The sequence below is a fragment of the Canis aureus genome, chromosome 2 (assembly GCF_053574225.1).
Source record: "Canis aureus isolate CA01 chromosome 2, VMU_Caureus_v.1.0, whole genome shotgun sequence".
Lineage (NCBI taxonomy): Eukaryota > Metazoa > Chordata > Mammalia > Carnivora > Canidae > Canis > Canis aureus.
In genome coordinates, this window is record NC_135612.1 from 36,312,393 (window position 1) to 36,329,883 (window position 17,491).

Sequence of the window (17,491 nt, forward strand, 5' to 3'; positions counted from 1 at the left end):
TTGCTGTTTTTTCTCTAGCTCCTTTAGGTGTAAGTTTAGCTTTTGTATTTGAGTTCTTTCCAGTTTTTGGATGGATGATTGTATTGTGATGTATTTCCCCCTCAGGACTGCTTTTGCTGCATCCCAAAGATTGTGAATGGTTGTATCTTCGTTCTCATTAGTTTCCATGAATCTTTCTAATTCTTCCTTAATTTCCTGGTTGACCCTTTCATCTTTTAGCAGGATGGTCCTTAACCTCCACGTATTTGAGGTCCTTCCAAACTTCTTGTTGTGATTTAGTTCTAATTTCAAGGCATTATGGTCTGACAATATGCAGGGGACGATCCCAATCTTTTGGTATCAGTTAAAACCTGATTTGTGACCCAGTATGTAGTCTATTCTGGAGAAAGTTCCATGTGCACTTGAGAAGAATGTGTATTCAGTTGAGTTTGGATGTAAAGTTCTGTAGATATCTGTGAAATCCATCTGGTCCAGTGTATCATTTAAAGCTCTTGTTTCTTTGGAGATGTTGTGTTTAGAAGACCTATTGTGTGTAGAAAGTGGTAGATTGAAGTCATCAAGTATAAGTGTATTATAATCTGTCTTAATTTTGGTTATGAATTGATTGATATATTTTGCAGCTCCCACATTTGGGGCATATATATTGAGGATTGTTAAGTACTCTTGTTGGATAGATCCTTTAAGTATGAGATAGTGTCCCTCTTCATCTCTCACTACAGTCTTCGGGTAAATTTTAGTTTATCTGATATAAGGATGGCTACCCCTGCTTTCTTTTGAGGACCATTCGAATGATATTGTTCTCCAACCTTTTATTTTCAGGCTGTAGGTGTCCTTCTGTCTAAAATGAGTCTCTTGTAGACAGTAGATAGATGGATTTTGCTTTTTTATCCAGTCTGACACCCTGCCTTTTGATGGGGTCAAAAGCCCATTCACGTTCAGAGTTACTATTGAAAGATGTGAGTTTAGTGTCATCATGATATCTATTCAGTCCCTGTTTGTGTGGATTGTTCCATTGGACTTCTTCTTAAAGGGGAATTTTAAGAGTCCCCCTTAAAATTTCTTGCAGAGTTGGTTTGGAGGTCACATATTCTTTCAGTTCCTGCCTGTCTTGGAAGCTCTTTATCTCTCCTTCCATTCTGAATGAGAGCCTTGCTGGATAAAGTATTCTTGGTTGCATGTTTCTCTCATTTAGGACCCTGAATATATCCTTGTAGCCTTTTCTGGCCTGCCAGGTGTCTGTGGAGAGGTCTGCTGTTACTAATACTCCTCCCCATAAAAGTTAGGGATTTCTTGTCTCTTGCTGCTTTAAGGATCTTCTCTTTATCTTTGGAATTTGCAAGCTTAACTATTAAATGTCGAGACGTTGAACAGTTTTTACTGATTTTAGGGGGGGATCTCTCTATTTCCTGGATCTGAATGCCTGTTTCCCTTCCCTGATTAGGAAAGTTCTCAGCTATGATTTGTTCAAATACATATTCTGGACCTCTGTCCCTTTCGGTGCCCTCGGGAACCCCAATTAAACATAGGTTTTTCTTCCTCAGGCTGTCACTTATTTCCCTTAATCTATCCTCATGATCTTTTTTCGTCTCTTTTTCCTCAGTTTCCCTCTTTGCCATCAACTTGTCTTCTATGTCACTCACTCGTTCTTCCACATCATTAACCCTCTTCAGTAGGACCTCTAGTTTGGATTGCATCTCATTCAATTGATTTTTAATTTTTGCCTGATTAGATATAAATTCTGCAGTCATGAGGTCTCTTGAGTCCTTTATGCTTTTTTCTAGAGCCACCAGTAGCTTTATAATAGTGCTTCTGAATTGGCTTTCTGACATTGAATTGTAATCCAAATTTTGTAACTCTGTGGGAGAGAGGACTGTTTCTGATTCTTTCTTTTGAGATGAGTTTTTTCTTGTTGTCATTTTGCTCAGTGCAGAGTGGCCAAAAACAAGTTGTATTGGGGAAAGGAGAAAAAGAGAGAAGAGAAAGAAGGAAAGAAAAAGAAAAAAAAGCAAAAAGAAAAAAAGGAAGAGAAAAAGGGAAACAAAGAAAAAAGAAGAAAAAGAGAGAATAAAGAAAAAATTGGGGGAGGAAGGAAGCAAACAGAAATCAAAAAGAAAGAAAAAACAACAAAAAAACAACCAAGGGGGAGTATCCTCTGATTCTGTATACTGTAAGTTCCTTGACTTCCCCTGGAACTTTCCAGTGCTGCTTGGTCAATAATTTGTTTTTTCCCTGTCCGTCTAGCTGGTCTTCTGGGGGAGGGGCCTGTTGTGCTGATTTTCAGGTGTTAGCACTTGGGGGAGCTGCTCTGCCCCTTGCCTGGTGCAGGGCTCAGTGAGTGATGTTTATTTTGTTTATTCGGTGCGGCCACTGTGAGGCTCAGTGGGGGTTGTTTACCCGGTGAGGCCCCAGGGGGAACAACCATAGTGGCAGCAGCCAGCTCTGGAGCCCTGTAGTCAGCTCCCACAGTAACTACAGAGCTCTCCATCTGCAGGGCCCGGATGCTCCAGGGACGGGGCCGCTGATCTGCTCAGCTCGGTACAGGAGCGTCCTTGCTGTCCTGGGCACTCCTGGCCTCTGCCTCTCCTGGGGGGAGGCCGGATCCTGGGCTGTGTCCCTGGCCCCTGTGCTCCCGGGCCTGCGCTGTTGGATTCGTGCTCCAGCCACATAGACCCCTCCGCGGTGCTCCCGGGTCCAGCCCTGTGCGCTGCAGCCTTTTAGGGAGCTCGGCGCACTCTCCCCGGGGCGCAGGCGTCTGTTAGTGTCCCAGGGAGCCTGAGGGCATCCCAGCCCTCCTGGGTCCTCCTCTAACTCCCTGGGAGCGCCTTTCCGCCCGGGAAGATTGGTGCAGCTCCTGCTTCTTTGGGAAGGGGCTTTCCTATCCTGGGGACACTCACAGTGGCCTTAGCCCGGCTCCTCGTGAGGCTCCTCCCCCTTGGATACCTTTTGTTTCTTTATTTCTTTTTTCCCCGCGTCTTCCTACCTTGATAGAAGCGTGAATTCTTCTCACTGTAGCGTTCCAGCTGTTCTCTCTTTAAATCTCAGCCGAATTAATAGATTTTCAGGATGATTTGAAGGTTATCTAGGTAATTTGGTGGGGACAGGTGACTTGGGGACCCTACTCTTCCGCCATCTTGCCCCTCATCGTCCAGTTGAAGAGTTTTTAATCCTGATATATTTATTCAATAAGATAGAAAAAAAAAAGAATCAGGAGTTAACCAGGAGGTTGAGTTATATCTCTTAAAAGATTAATAAATTATGTTAGGATCTATCTGACAATGTGATAATACTTTCATTTGATCAATCTATAGTCTCTGGAGAGAAAATATATGTCCATATTGAAAGTATAGGACCATTACCCTATACCATTCTCTGTTTTATCTCACTTGGAGCAATTATTTTAATACACAACACATACAAACCAAATCTATTCTATGACTTGCCTTCATTAATCTGTAAATGCTCCCAAATATCTAGATATTTTAAAACAAAATCCATTCCTCATTACCATTATCCAAAATATATTTCCTTTTAGAAGTCACAAAAAATACCCTAAGAAAAGAATACTTTTGTCATTTTCCTGATCTGGCTGACTTCCCAATATCTGCATTTAGTTTAATGCAGTTTCTTTTTTTTTATTTTTTCTTCTTTTTAGTTTAATGCAGTTTAATGCAAAAGCATCAAATATTAACAGCAAATAATTGAAAATAAAGATATAATAAATACATCTATTAATACATGTAAAATATTAACAACTACATTGACCAAGGGAACAAATTAGCAATAATTAGTATTGGTTAGCTACTTAAAATGCACTAGAAAGGTGCTAATATTCAAATCAAATTCCTCAATATAGCAAAATATCTAAAAAGTCAAGATAACATTTATGATTTACAAATATAGCATGCACACAAAGAAAAATATAGATGTACTTAAAAGGATGAGCAGATGATATAATATAAAAGCCATTCCTCAGCTCTAGATAAGCTGGACTTATGGTAAAATCAGAATAACTCCTTCTCCCTAAGCAACTAGATACTGTCTGAAAACAAAACAAAAAGGGCAGTGCAAGTAAGTTTCCATTCTTATTCTAGTCAAAATGTATAATGTACAGAAAAGAATAAGGCAAGATGAAGCAAAAAATGTAAACTGTAGTCCTTAAAACTGACAGGGAGATGACCATATTTTAGGAGGAACACAGAAAAAATTTTAAGTCTGTTCTGTAGAATGCATAGAAAATTATGACTATGTGTTAATAGATCTCATAAGAAAAATGGAAATTATAAGCATGAATAAAATAGTAATTCTAGAACTTAAAACTACAATATATTTAAAAAAAATAATAGATGGAGCAAAATGACAAAGTAGGAAATTCCTAGCTTGTGTGCCCCAAGACAAACAGTGGATGGCAGCCATCCATGGATAAAAATGCTTTTGTGAGAGCTTTGGGATCTAGGTAGGAGATTGTGAAATTCCAGTAGAGACCCAAGACTAAAGAAGGCTGCTTTAAGAAGGCAGGCTCATACCCCCTTAATGGTAAACTCACTAAATGTAGTCCTCTTTGCAGATTAAAAATAATATCATCCCACTATGGGTTCAGCTCCAACTCTGCTTCGTTGTGGTCTTGCATGCAGCCTCGTTCACCAAGAGACCCTAGAAGAGCTATGCTCACCTGTGATCCTGGTAGTAGTTTGTCAGTCTCAGACCTGACTGTGAATACTGAAGTCGCTCTATGGACTGGCCCTAGAACTGTCTGCCACAGTCTGGAGTCATTCTTGCCCACTCAGATACATGGGAGGAAACACACCCATCTCTGCTTCTGGTTACTGACCCACTGACTTTAGTCTCAACTGCAGATCCTCACATAGCCCTAAGACTGATCTACTGACAACAGTGTATAAAGAAAGGAAGACAATTTTTTCTGTCAAATATATGGACATCAGTGCTACTCTACATAAATCATGAATCAAGAATCAGGCAAACATGAAACCACCAAAGGTAACTAAACAAGCTTCAATAAATTAACCTCAAGTAAATGTAGATTTATGAATTTCCTGACAAAAAAGTCAAAATTATTGGGTAAGGGAAGATGGTGGTGGGCTAGGAGGATCCTAGACTCACCTCATCCCATGAACACAACTAGATAATATCAATCATCCTAAATACCCCAGAAATAGACCTTAAGGGTGACAGAACAAAATCCACAACTAAAGGGAGAGAAGAGGCCATACTGAAGAAGCTAGGAAGTGTAGAGACATGGTTTATGGGAGAAATGGGTTTCAGGTGCTTCAGAGAGAAGGGAACCATGGTCACAGAGAGCAGGGAGAGAGACTGGAGTACACAGGGGAATACACAAGGAGAACATTTCCCCAAAGCCATTGGCTTGAAAAATAAGGTGAGTTGAGCTTTACAAGTTCTTACAACCAGTGGGGCTTAAATACTGGAGTCTTAAAAGTTAGTATATTTGGCAGGGATAGAGTCCCAAGGACACTATTCTGCTCCTGGAGAGAAGGTAATCAAAAACAGTATAAAAACAGCAATATGAAGAAAGCCTGGGGCACACAGTGGGAAGATTATTTTCTCTTCTTGGAGCATACCCCTGATAAGGATTATTCAGAAAGATACCTCTTTGGGAACAAAGAGCTGGCCAGAGCCATTTCTGTCGCTAGACTCTCAGCAAAAATACACAGCCACCTGTGGGAATCAGCACTCATTGACACTGGATACATAACTTGCATGTACCAAGACCTACCACCCTGGGACTGGTGGTAATCTGTAATCTGGTGGGACTGCCTCCTCAGTCACACATGCATCAGGCCCAGTATAGTGAGCCCATTCCCCCAAAAGACCAGCACAAATTACTCTCACACCATGTCACCAGAAAGTTCTGTAGGGCTTCAGATCCAGTGGAAGTGGTGACAGGTATAATTTCACAAGCAAACAAAAGCACACCTAGTTAAAACTTGCCACATTCAGGTCAGGGACAAACATTGCCCATAGCAGGCAAGGAGAGCCTCTGCAGATGACTGACCTGAAGGATAGAACATCCAAAATGCAACAGCAGAGCACATACAACACACCAGACACACTCCTTGAAGTGCCAGGCTCTGGGCACTAAAAGACTTCTTCTTCATAAGGCTATTGCTTTCAGGAGTAGTACTCATAACTACCACAAGGAAGAAGGCAGAGACTTCGACAAAATGTGAAGATGGAGAAGGTTATCCCAAATAAAGGAACAAGCTAAGGTCATGGCCAGAGATATAAGCAAAAGACATAAATAACATGTCTGATGGAGAATTTAAAGCAACAATCATAAGGATATTCACTGGGTTTGAAAAAATAATAGAAGATATCAGGAGACCATTATCAAAGATATCAAAAAGTTAAAAAATATCCAATTAAAGATGAAAAGTACAGTGTTTAAGATTGGAAATATACTTGATGAAATGAACAGAAGGCTGAAGGAAAAACACAAACAAATAGTGATGTAAAGACAAGGTAGTGGAAAGCAATGCTAAAGAAAAAATAGAAGAAGTATGCAACACAAGAATAGACTTAGGGAACTTACTGACTACATCAAACATAAGAGCATTCATATTATAGGAGTCCTAGAAGAAGAGAGAGAAAAGGGGGATAGAAATTTTATTTGAAGTAATAATACCTGAAAATTTCTCTAATCTGGGGAAGGAAACAGACATCCAAATCTAGGAAGCAGAGAGAACTCCCATTGAAATCAACAAAAGCAGGCCAACACCAAGATATATTGCAACTAAATTTGAAAATATATTAATAAGGGAAAAATCTTCAAATCAGCAAGACAAAAGAAGTCCTTGCCTTACAAGGCAAAAACCTAATAAATCTACCTGGAGATTTCTCAACAGAAATTTGACAGGCCAGAAGAGAGTGGCATGATATATTCAAGCACATATATTCATGTGCTGAATGGTAAAAATGTACAATCAAGAATACTCTACCCAGGAAGGATATCACTCAGATAGAAGGAGAGAGAGAGAGATAAAAAGTTTCCCAAACAGGGATCCCTGGGTGGCGCAGCGGTTTGGCGCCTGCCTTTGGCACAGGGCGCGATCCTGGAGACCCGGGATCGAATCCCACGTCGGGCTCCCGGTGCATGGAGCCTGCTTGTCCCTCTGCCTGTGTCTCTGCCTCTCTCTCTCTCTCTCTCTGTGTGTGTGACTATCATAAATAAATTAAAAAAAAAAAAGTTTCCCAAACAGAAATGAAAGGAGTTGTAAGGACTAAACCAGTCCAGCAAGAAATATTAAAGAGGACTCTGTGTGGAAAGGAGAGACCCAAAGTGACAAAGATAAGAAAGGATCAGATCAGAGAAAAATCTCCAGAAACATATTTTATTGTAATAGAATCATAATAAAAATATCTGTCAATTATTACTTTTTAAAATTTAAATTCAATTAGCCAACATATAGTATATACTTGGGTTAAGGTGGAGTGTTCCATACTTTATCAACTGTATATAACACTCAGTGCTCCTGTGCCCTCCTTTATGCTCATCACCAAATTACCCCACCCCACCACCTCTGCTCCAGCAACCTTCAGTTTGTTTCCTATAGTTAATAGTCTCTCTTGGTTTTTCTCCCCTGTGATGACTTCCCATTTAGCTTTCTCTTTTTTAATATGTATATTTTTATTGGAGTTCAATTTGCCAATGTATAGTATAACATCCAGTACTCATCCCGTCAAGTCCCCTCTCAGTGCCCATAATCCAGTCACCCCATCCCCTTGCCCGCCTCCCCTTCCACTACTCCTTGTTCATTTCCCAGAGTTAGGAGTCTCTCATGTTTTGTTGCCTTCTCTAATTTTTCCCACTCGTTTTCTCTCCTTTCCCCTATAATCCCTTTCAGTATTTTTTATATTCCCCTTATGAGTGAAACCATAAAATGTTTGCCCTTCTCCGAACTTAGCATAATACCCTCCATTTCACTTAGCATAATACCCTCCATTTCCATCCACATCGAAGCAAATAGTGGGTATTCATCATTTCTAATGGCTGAGTAATATTCCATTGTGTGTGTATATATATATATATATATATACCATATCTGTGTATATATATATATATATACCATATCTTCTTTATCCATTCATCTTTTGCCCTATGATCCTTTGTGTTTTTGCTTGTATTCCCCATATGAGTGAAACCATATACTTGTCTTTCTCTGATTGACTTATTTAATTCAGCATAATACCCTCCAATTCCACCAACATTGATGTAAATGGTAAGTTTTCATCCTTTTTGAGGAGTAAGAAATATATATATATATATTATATATATATAATATATATATAATATATATATTTGATTTGTGAATGTTGACATTTTATAGACATTTTAATAATTATTTTTCCAAATATATATATTTTATTATCCATCTTTCTATCTCTATCTATCTCTATATAGATCTTCTTTATCCAGCCATCTGTCAATGATATCTTGTCTCTTTCCACATTTTGGTATTGTGGACATTGCTGCTATGAATATTGGTGCAGGTGCCTCTTCAGATCACTACATTTATATCTTTGGGGTAAATACCTAGTAGTTCAAAATTGCTGGGTAGATGTAATTTTAACTTCTTGAGGAATCTCTGTACCATTTTCCAGAGTGGCTGTACCAGCTTGCATTCCCACCAATAGTGTAAGAGTATTCCCCTTTCTCCACATCCCCTCCATTTGTTGCTTCCTGTCTTGTTAATTTTCACCATTCTCACTGGTGTAAGGTGGTATCTCATTGTGGTTTGGATCTGTTTTTCCCTGATTGTAAGTGATGTGGAGCATTTTTTCATCTCTTGGCCATTTCTATGTCTTCTTTGGAGAAATATCTGTTTATGTCTTCTTCCCATTCCTTGATTGGATTGGTTTTGGGAGGTTGAGTTTGATAAATTCTAGATCTTGGATGCTAGTTCCCTATCTGATATGTCATTTGCAAATATCTTTCATGAATAAATAAATAAAATCTTTTCCCATTCTGTAGGTTGCCTTTTACTTAGGTTGACTGTTTCCTTTGCTGTGCAGAAGATTTTTATATTGATGAAGTCTCAATTGATTCATTTTTGCCTTTGGAGATGTGTCTAGCAAGAAGTTGCTGTGGTCAAGGTCAAAGAGGTTGATGTCTGTGATTTTGATGGATCCCTGTCTCGCATTTAGGTCTTTCAAACATTATGAATTTATCTTTGTATATGGTGTAAGAAAATGATCCAGTTTCATTTTTCATAAGTGGCTGTCCAATTTTCCCAACACCATTTATTGAAGATACTGTAATATTTCCATTGTATATTATTTTCTGCTTTGTTGAAGTTTACTTGACCATAGAGGTGAGAGTCCATTTATGGGTTCTTTATTCTGTTCCACTGATCTGATCTGTGTGTCTGTTTTTGTGCCAGTATCATACTGTCTTGACGATTACATCTTTGTAAACACAGCTTAAAGCCAGACATTGTCATGCCCCTGGCTTTGGTTTTCTTTTTCAACATTCCTCTGGCTATTCGGGGTCTTTTCAGGTTCCATAAAAATTTTAGGATTATTTGTTCCAGCTCTGTGAAAAATGCTGATGGTATTTTGGTATTGTATACATAAACCACATCTTCTTTATCCATTCATCTTTAGATGGACACCGAGGCTCCTTCCACAGTTTGGCTATTGTGGACATTGCTGCTATAAACATCGGGGTGCAGGTGTCCTGGCATTTCATTGCCATCTGTATCTTTGGGGTAAATCCCCAGCAGTGCAATATCCACCATTTGCTTCTACCTGGATGGAACTGGAGGGTATTATGCTGAGTGAAATAAGTCAATCGGAGAAGGACAAACATTATATGGTCTCATTCATCTGGGGAATATAAAAAATAGTGAAAGGGAATAAAGGAGTAAGGAGAAAAAATGAGTGGGAAATATCAGAAAGGGAGACAGAACATGAGAGACTCCTAACTCTGGGAAACAAACTAGGGGTGGTGGAAGGGGAGGTAGGCGGGAGGTGGGGGTGACTGGGTGATGGGCACTGAGGGGGGCACTTGATGGGATGAGCACTGGGTGTTATTCCATATGTTGGCAAATTGAACACCAATAAAAATAAATTTATGTAAAAAAAGAGAATGATATTTACTGTGGGCTTTTCATACATGGCTTTTATGATATTGATGTATGTTCCCTCTCCCTCTACACTGTGGAGAGTTTTAATCAAGAAAGGATGGTGTATTTTGTCAAATACATTTTCTACATCAATTGTATTATATGGTTCTTGTCCTTTTATTAATGTGATGTATCACTTTGATTTGTGAATGTTGAACCATCCTTGCAGCCAAGAAATAAATCTCACGTGGTCATGGTGAATAATTATTTTAATGTACTATTGGATTCTATTGGCTAGTATCTTGGTGAGAATTTTCATCCATGTTCATCAAAGATATTGATCTGTAATTCTCCTTTTTGGTGGGGTCTTTGTCTGGTTTGGGGATCAAAGTAACGCTGGTCTCATAGAATCATTTTGGAAGTTTTCCTTCCATTTCTATTTTTTTAAAACAGGTTCAGGAGAATAAGTATTATTTCTTTAAATGTTTGGGAGAATTCCCCCCAAAAGCCATCTGGTCCTGAACTATTATTTGTTGGGAGATTTTTGATGGTTCAATTTCTTTGCTGGTTACGGGTCTGTTCAGGTTTACTATTTCTTCCTTTTTCAGTTTTAGTAGTTTTTTTTTAATTTTATTTATTTATTAATGATAGTCAGACAGAGAGAGAGAGAGAGAGAGGCAGAGACACAGGCAGAGGGAGAAGCAGGCTCCATGTACCGGGAGCCTGATGTGGGATTCGATCCCGGGTCTCCAGGATCGCACCCTGGGCCAAAGGCAGGTGCCAAACCGCTGCGCCACCCAGGGATCCCTTTTTTAAAAAAAATTATTTAGTTTTAGTAGTTTTTAGGTCTCTAGGAATGCATCCATTTCTTCCAGATTGTCTAATTTGTTGGCATATATTTGCTTCTAATATGTTCTTAAAATTGTATTTTCTTGGTGTTGGTCATGATCTCTTTTTCATTCATGATTTTATTGATTTGGGTCCTTTCTTATTTTTGATAAGTAATGCAAGGGTTTTATCAATTTTATTAATTCTTTCAAAGAAAGATATGTTCTACTGTTCTTTTAGTTTCTATTTCATTGATTTCTTCTCTAAACTTTATTATTTGTCTTCTCCTGCTTGGTTTTTAGGCATTATTTTCTGTTCTTTCTCCAGATCCTTTAGGTGTAAGTTTAGCTCTAGTATTTGAGACTTTTTAAATTTTTTGAGAAAGAGTTGTATTGCTATGTGCTTTCTTTTTAGGAATGCCTGTACTGCATCCAAAATGTTTTGAACAATTGTGCTTTCATTTGTTTCCATGAATTTAAAAAATTCCTCTTTAATATCCTAGCAGATGCATTCATTTTTCAGTGACATGCTCTTTAATGTCCATGTGTTTGAGTTCTTTCCAAATTTACTCTTGTGTTTAAATTCAAGTTTCAAAGCATTGTGATCTGAAAATAAGCAAGGAATAATCCCCATCTTTTGGTATCAGTTGAGATCTGATTTGTGAACGAGCATGTGTTCTATTCTGGAGAATGTTCTATGTGCAGGCAAGAAGAATGTGTATTCTGGTGCTTTAGGAATGCTTTGTATATATCTGTGAAGTCCATCTGGTCCTGTGTGTCCTTCAAAGCCCTTGTTTTCTTGTTGATATTGTTGAAATGGTAGATTATCTATCCATTTCTCTGAGAGGAGTGTTAAAGTCCCCTACTATTATCGTATTATTATCAATGTGTTTATTTTTTTAATAATACATTTATTTTTTATTGGTGTTTAATTTTCTTCAGAGAGTTAGAACAAATTATTTTAAGATTTGTGTGGAATCAGAAAAGACCCCGAATAGCCAGGGGAATTTCAATGTGTTTCTTTAAATTTGTTATTAATTGGTTTATATAAGTGACTGCTCTTATCTCCATGTTCTTGTTGGATGGGCCATTTAGGTATGATATGCTGTTCCTCTTCATCCCTTACTACAGTCTGGTTTAGAAACTAATTTGTCTGATATAAGTATTGCTACCCCAGCTTTCTTTTGATGTTCATTAGCATGATAAGTCATTCTCTACCCCTTCACTTTCAATGTGGAGGCATCTTTGGTTCTATAATGAGTCTCTTGTAGATAGCATATGGATGGGTCTTGCTTTTTTATCCAACCTGATACCCTGTGTCTTTCAATTGGGACATTTAGCTCAATTACATTCAGAGTAACTATTGAAAGGTACAAATTTAGTGCCATTTTATTACCTATAAAGTCCGTTTCTGTAAATTGTCTCTGTTCCTTTCTGATCTATATTACTTTGGGCTCTTTCTTTGCTTACAGGATCCTCTTTAATCTTTCTTGCAGGGCTGTTTTAGTAATCTCAAATTCTTTTAGTTTCTGTTTGTCCTGGATGCTCCTTATCTATCCTTCCATTCTGAATGAGCCTTGCTGGATAAAGTATTCTTGGATGCATGTTTTCCTCATTTTGTAATCTGAATATATCATGCCAGTCCTTTCTGGAATGTTAGGTTTCTATGGATAGGTCCTCTGCCAGTCTAATATTTCTACGCTTGTACATTAAAGACCTCTTGTCTGAGTTACTTTCGGGATTTTCTCTTTATCTCTGAAATTTGAAAGCTTTACTATTATATGTCAGGGTGTTGGTCTATTTTATTGATTTTGAGGGGGTTTCTCTGTGCCTCCTGGACTTGACTCCCTGTTTCCTTACCCAGATTAGGGAAGATTTCAAGTATGATTTGGTCAAATATACCTTCTGTCCCTCTCCCTCTTTCTTCCTTTGGGACCCCAATAATTCTAATATTATTTCACTTTATAGTATAGCTGATTTCTTGAAGCCTTACCTAAAGGTGCATTAGTTGTTTTACTTTCTTTTCCTCAGCTTCCTTCCTTTCCATCATTTTGTTTTCTATGTCACTGACTCTCTCTTCTGCCTCATTAACCCTAAGCTGTTAGAGCATCAATTTTAGGCTACATTTCAGTTAAAGCATTTTAAATTTTGACCTAATTAGATGTTATTTCTGCACTAAGAGATTCTCTACTGTGTTTTATGCTTTTTTTTTTGCAAGCCCAGGTAGTAACTTTATCATCCTTATTCTGAATTCTAGTTCTGACATTTTACTTATATCCATATCAATTAGATCTATGGCAGAAAGTTATACCTCTGGTTCTTTCTTTCACCATGAATCTCTCCTAGTCATTTTGTCCAGAGAAGAATAGATGAGAGAACAAAATAAAAAATATCAGTGAAATACACACTAGACAAATCCAAAGAGGTCAGAAACCAAAGAAAAGAAAAGAAAATTAAAAGGGAAAAAAGACAACATATAATTTCACACGTGGACGAAACAGAGTGATCCACTTGGTCCTGGGTGTATTTTGGTCTGTGTCAGAGGACACGAAATCCCAAAATTGTAAAGAAAGTTAAATATATATATATATATAAATTGAATACAGGGCAACCCGGGTGGCTCAGCGGTTTAGCACCGCCTTCAGCCCAGGGCTTGATCCTGGAGACCCAGGATTGAGTCCCACGTCAGGCTCCCTGCATGGAGCCTGCTTCTGCCTATGCCTGTCTCTCTCTCTTTCTCTCTCTCTCTCTCTCTCTCTCTGTTTCTCATGAATAAATAAATAAAATCTTTTAAAAAACTGAATACAGTAAAAGGGAGCAAAAATGAATATATCTATAAAATATAGATGTAAAAATGAAAATTAGAAAAAGACTTAAAAATAGTTGATAAAATAAGAAATGAGTTGAAAAGAAAAAATTTAAACTGAAAGACTAAAGATTCATGAGAACAAAACCCTCAAATTCTATATACTATTTTCCCCAAACAGGAGTTTTTAAGTTCTGAATGATCCATATAATTGGTATTGGACTGATATTCCTGCTGGTCTTCTGAGAGTGAGGACTGTTGCACTGATTCCCAGGTGTCTTTGCCAGGGCAGGGTTGCACCACCTCTTGCCATGAGGCCAGGTTCAGTGTAAGTTTCTTTGGGTTGCATTATGTGGCTTTTGTTCCTTGATGGCTTTTTGCACCCTTTAGAGGATGGGGGGAGAAAAGTAAAAATTGCAGTGCCCTGCTCTCCAGCCCAGAGCTGAATGATCACTGCTCCCACTCTTCAGTGCACCCTTAGGGGAAAAGAGTCAATCTCTTTTGTGTTCACCAACCTCTACAGACTCTTGTGGTGCACACCCACACCAATTCCCCAGGGGAGGGTGGCAGGTCTCACTGTGGTCCCTGGCTTGCTGGGCCCCTGCTCTGGGAATGTTTATCAGATAGTGGGTGCACACATATGCTCCTCTCAGTGGAAGGAGCAGGGTCTCCCACTGGTATAGCTTGCTGGACCCCTGCTTTAAGAGCAGTTGCCCAATTGTGCTGTGACTTGTGGTTTATGGTACCACCTGGCAGAGGGGCTATCCAGGGCTCATTAATTGTAGCCAGTTTCCCTGTTCCCATGCTTGGTAATTCTGTCACACTCAGGCACCCCTGTCCTTTATGTGACCCTGGGGATCCTGAGACTACATTGTCCGACCTAGGATTCTACCCTGCTTTGCCACCTGAGCATTCTTCAGGCAGGGATATCCCTCAGAGGAACAGACTTTGAAAAGTTCCAATTCTGTATTCCATTGCTATATTACTTTACCATAGCTGGCTTGTGGAGGCTCCCTCCCCTCCGTGGTTTATCTTCCTATATATCCTCTCAGATTCACATCTCTGCACCTCTTACCTTTCAAAACGTCATCGCTTTTCACTTTTAGAATTGCAGCAATTCTTTTCTTAGATCTCAGGTTGAATTCACAAGTTCAGAATGATTTGATAGATAACTAGATGAATTCAAGAGACCAGATGAAATGTAGGCCCCTTATTCTGGTACCATATTCCATCCCTCCAGCATGGTAAAATGCTTCATGATGTGGTTCTTTTTTAATATAAGTTAATGCTAACTTGTGTCAAATAAATATCAAGGTAATGTTTAGTGAGTGTGTTCATGCTCAGGGGGTGCCAAAATTCACTCAGGCTCTTTCTGAACTGTGGTTCTGAAGATCTAAGATGTTCCAATTCAGCAATAGAATTGAAGATGCAATTCACTCCTGCCTAGTTCTCTTGGAACACTTTCTCTTGAAATCCAGCCACTGTGCTGTAAGGAGACAAAGCCTTCAGCCTTAAGCATGATGGTCTACAAGACAGCAACTGAAGGAGGCCTCCCCATCTGAAAGCACAAGGACAAGGAGCAAGTTGGCAACCACTGAGGCTCACTATGGGCTTGGAGGATAAGCCACAGGCACACCTGACAGGCTTCTGTATGTGGAAGGCGGAATGGCAGAAGACAGTCACTGAGGAGATGGAGCCACTCCTTGAGGAGTAACAGGAGCAGCTCAGAGAGGAGCACCACCAGGAATACTGAAGATGCTGATGGGGAGATCCTGAAGGGGGCAGACAAACCACTAAAAATCACTTATTAAAACAAAAGTAAGAGAAAGCATAAAATTGTGCCTTCATTCAACCATTTGCAAATTTATAAAAATTATTAAGATGAAATAAAAGGGGGGGCAGGGCAAAATGGTGGAAGTGTAGGGTCCCCAAGTCACCTGTCCCCACCAACTTACCTAGATAACTTTCAAATCATCCTGAAAACCTATGAATTCAGCCTGAGATTTAAAGAGAGAACAGCTGTGAATGCTACAGAGAGAAGAGTTTGTGCTTCTAACAAGGTAGGAAGATGGAACAAAACTAAAAGACAACAACAAGAATGGGAGAACATATTTGCAAATGACCTATCAGATAAAGGGCTAGTTTCCAAGATCTATAAAGAACTTATTAAACTCAACAGCAAAGAACCAAACAATCCAATCATTAAATGGGCAAAAGACATGAATAGAAATTTCACAGAGGAAAACATAGACATGGCCAACAAGCACATGAGAAAATGCTCCGCATCACTGGCCATCAGGGAAATACAATCAAAACCACAATGGGATACCTCACACCAGTGAGAATGAGGAAAATTCACAAGACAGGAAACAAATGTTGGAGAAGATGTGCAGAAAGGGGAACCCTCTTGCACTGTTGGTGGGAATGTGAACTTGTACAGCCACTCTGGAACCTGTGGATGTTCCTCAAAGAGTTAAAAATAGATCTGCCCTATGACCCAGAAATTGCACTGCCGGAGATTCACCCAAAAGATACAGATGCAGTTAAAACCCGAGTGATTATGTCCACAATAGCCAAACTGTGGAAGGAGTCTTGGTGTCCATTGAAAGATGAATGGATAAAGAAAATGTGGTCTATATATACAATGGAGTATTAGCCATTAGAAATGAATACACACCATTTGCTTCGATGTGGATGGAACTGGAGGGTATTATGCTGAATGAAGTAGGTCAGTTGGAGAAGGGCAAACATTATATCGTTTTACTCATACAGGGCATATAAAACATAGTGAAAGGGATTATAGGGGAAAGGAGAGAAAATGAGTGGGAAACATCAGAAAGGGTGACAATACATGAGAGACTCCTAATTCTGGGAAATGAACAAGGGGTAGTGGAAGGGGAGGTGGGCGGTGGGGGATGGGGTGACTTGGTGACGGGCACTGAGGGGGACACTTGACGGGATGAGCACTGGGTGTTATAGTATATGTTGGCAAATCAAACTGCAATAAAATATACAAAAAAATTTTAAAACAAACAATGGAAGAATAAATAAATGAAAACAATATACAGAATAAATAAAGAGCTAAATATCTAACTAATGTAATAAATAGAAACATGAAGTACAGTGAGCTCATGGATTCCCCACTGAGCAAAAGGCCTAGCACATTGACATTATCAATGGGAAAATTTTCGAGATGTGTCTTTCAGAATTGAGAGTATCCTGCAAACCAATCTATCTCTTTGCAAAATGAGTGGTATATGCATCATTAAGATTACCTTACTGCCCCAAAAGAAACATCAAATGATACTAAGAAGTCATATAAAATTTATTTTCTTGTAAACAGATATCTAAAGACATGTCCTAACCACATATCTAATATAAGCCCCTCCATGGGAACATTCTGGCTGAGGTAAAAAAGCTGTCATCATTTTATTTCAATGCCTGCAATGTCTTACTAATATCCTCAAGTGTGAACTCATATATTCTATTATTAGGATATATACACCTGCTCCTCTCATTTAGACAAATATGATCTTACTACAAAGAGGCTACCATGGTTCTGAATGAATGTCAAAATCATTTCCATGAAAGTACATTGAAAAGCAGTTTTGGACTTTCGAGGGAAGTCATTCAGAAAAAAATGCTAAAAGGGATGGACACCAGATGCCTCACTGGGCAAAGTTTAATCAATCAGAGAACACATCAGAAAAACCTGGCAAAACCAAGAAAGCACAGTTTCTTAAATTTATATGATGAAGTAG

General features: G+C 38.9%; 1 long non-coding RNA gene across 1 annotated transcript in view; it reads right to left on the reverse strand.

The window, feature by feature from the left end:
* Window positions 1-2,986: 2,986 nt before the first annotated feature.
* The window catches only part of LOC144290479 (uncharacterized), a 36,242-nt gene continuing 21,737 nt past the window's right edge, over window positions 2,987-17,491 (reverse strand). Inside the window, exon 8 of the long non-coding RNA XR_013358111.1 lies at window positions 2,987-3,166. This is a non-coding gene — a long non-coding RNA (uncharacterized LOC144290479). The remainder of the gene's footprint in view (window positions 3,167-17,491) is intronic.